Source organism: Galendromus occidentalis, unplaced genomic scaffold (assembly GCF_000255335.2).
Source record: "Galendromus occidentalis unplaced genomic scaffold, Mocc_1.1 scf7180000077427, whole genome shotgun sequence".
Taxonomy (NCBI): Eukaryota; Metazoa; Arthropoda; class Arachnida; order Mesostigmata; family Phytoseiidae; genus Galendromus; species Galendromus occidentalis.
This window is the reverse complement of record NW_003805415.1, coordinates 1144484-1147371: the sequence shown is the minus strand read 5'-3', so window position 1 is coordinate 1147371 and position 2888 is coordinate 1144484.

Below are 2888 nucleotides of genomic sequence, written 5' to 3'. Positions count from 1 at the left end.
TCGCTGACGGCCGCATAAGAACCACAGAGTATATCGCCGACGAGAAAGGCTTCCGCGTAAGTGCTAGGGATTATCCCGGCGGGACTGCACATTGGAGTCGTTCAACCACCGGCTCTCACCGGATTCGAAATGTTTCTCCGCGTGTGCGGCGTGCTTATTCATTCGTTAGTGACTCCTTGATCCCGAGGATGACTAAGGAGAAGTTTCCATGTAATCGACGAAGAGCTCAGTTTCTCTGTTTCGGGAACCATCGAGAGAGCTTTCGGAACTTCGTAGAATAGCAGATATATCTTGACGACAATTATTAAGACAATTATCCGGATAGGGCGGATGAGCCGCTGTCTACCAGATTTGAATGGTTTCTTTCCACCTTTTCTAGGTGATTGCTATACGAGACGCCTATCTGGACTCAAACCTCATACCGACTCCGAGACCGACAGTCAAACCCGTCAAAGACGAATTTCGCCTCCGCTGGAATCCGACGAGGGTTCGCCCGAGTGAAAATTGACCAACTTAAGGCAGCGCATCGTTCAATACCGCGGTACCAACAAGAGTCCAGCGGCGAAAACGGGTTGGAAATACATTGCTCTGTAAAGCTCCACGCGTCCCTCTCCTTATCGTAATAAATGACTTCCAACAGAACGCTTCTCCGATTCTCTGGAGGACGCCTCGGGATGCGCAATCGAGGAATCACCATTCACGATGACCCCACACTGAGGCAGGGCAGCGTAGTGAAAACGCCGTAACGAACGGTAGAAAAGGGTTGAAAGCTTTATTTGATGCAAAGTTCGCATTGGGTCGCCATTGTATGCAGAATATCACTGTCTCAGTCTGTCGATGGTTTCGCCAACAAAAAGAAGGAGCGAATTGGATATGAGTGTTCTCTCAACATGATGAGGTCTGCGTCGGTGTGAACCCGTGAACGATTACAGTGGGTAGGACGAGTTCATACCATTACATACACCATAGTGACCATAGTCGATCGGCCGCAGCCCTGCAGGAAAATGCGGAGCAGACTTCAGTTAAAACGGGGTCAATGGATCGTGTGCTCTCACTAATAGGCTGCGGGGAATCGTTTGGCAGTTCCTGCTGATGGAGTTTGTTGATCGATTTCTCTTAGAATGCAAAGTTTCCGCAGCGGATCGGCGAGTTCTGCATCATAAGAACAGACGTTCTCTTTCCTCTCTCCGGGGATTTACGGGTAACTGGCCGGAGGGCGTATCGATCAATTTTCTGGCAGAGCATGAGAGGATTCCTTCATTTTCTTCTCGAGATGAAATGTGCAGGGCTGATGCCTTCGGCCATGATAGATAGTGCGTTTCGGTCCAACCATCAGGGCAAGTTCGGTGCATAGAAATTCCAAGTGAGTGTAAGTTGCGAGAGGAAACGAATACCTATGATCGGAATTGGTCGCTGTGAATCCAAAGAATCTTTGTATTCCCACGAAATGTTTGTAAAGCCTGCATATATGATCTCATCGTCTGTTCCAAGGAATCGCGAGACCGACACTGAACGAGTTTACAGCATTGAAATCTGCTTTTCCGCATCGGTATTTGCTTCTGATTTGGAATTTCCATCGCGATTCGGACGCGGAACGTTGCTCGATATGATCCAGTGTACACATTTGAATTAAAACGGGCGTCAGTAGAAAAAGTAATCCGTACGCCTGTCGGATCGAACAGTCCCGCCTTGTCGTATTGAGTGTCGGGACTATGTGGCGACTAGCTCACAATCTGATGCATATTTTACAGTAGATATTCAACCATCGACACCACGAGCTTATCATCAATATGAATATATTTATGATATGAGATTCTCAAGATAGAAGCCAGAGGTGGAGCGGAACGAACAGGTATAACGTAGATAGCTTGAAACCTTTCATAAGTTCCTCACTGTGCTAGAAGCGTGTTTTAGCTTATTGCTCAAAGATAGGTTGCATCAGGATATGGTTCAGTCAATTCAACAGTCTGATATCAGGATCCGTTCGCCCTCTTGATGATCGGGCTCTAATTTGTAGATTCTCGAAAAGAAGATCCGTTCATAAAGGTTCACGTTGCTGTCGTAAGCAATATGCTTCAAAAGGTTAAAAAGGTAAAAATCTCAGACTACGCAGGGTATGCCCTTCAACGAGAATAGTTTCTGTGATAAAAATTGTCTCGTCATTCTCCAAGGTCAGGCGTCTTCGAGTCCCTCGACGTTTCCGTCCGAAACGTTGGATAGCGGCTCACTTGAATGTTTCACAATGCAATCGTATCAAACAACACCAACGACAACAACGGACATGTGTTGATAGCAGTTGTTCTTCTTGAGTCGATTGTAAGAACCAGTGATATAGATTCTAATGTTCGACTTTTCGTTCGGACAGTCACGTGGCGTCGGCTCCATGTTTTCAACTGACCCGTTTCGATTGGGCGCTATTAAAGGAATGTTCAGAAGAATGAACCCTGAGCAAAGTATGGGCAGCGTCGAATTCAAGACGAATCTAGATCGAGCTTGTTTGTGACTTTTTCGAGATTCGGGGAGGACGAGCTCTCTCGGGAGCTTGTCCTCACGACTGTATTTTCGTATGGATTGGAGAGCCCATAAGCGGAGGATACGATTATTCGGAGTATTTCCGTCCATTCCGACCTCGTCGTCTCATCCGGGGCCGGATGAGCTGCGTGGCTGTTTGCTGATGATATTTGTGCCGAGCTGAGCGCCGAGGTGATCGATTCGCCGATTCGGACCAATAGACGGTCCGTCAGGCGCAGCGACGACAAAACAGAGAGCGCTCCCAGTCGAAGGATGGGATGGATTCCGGATACTCCTTGGCTTCGCGCAATCGCATTCTCGACTACGTAGGGTCAGAGGACGCCGGCAGCTCTGGGCCGCGGGCTACAGAAACGAGA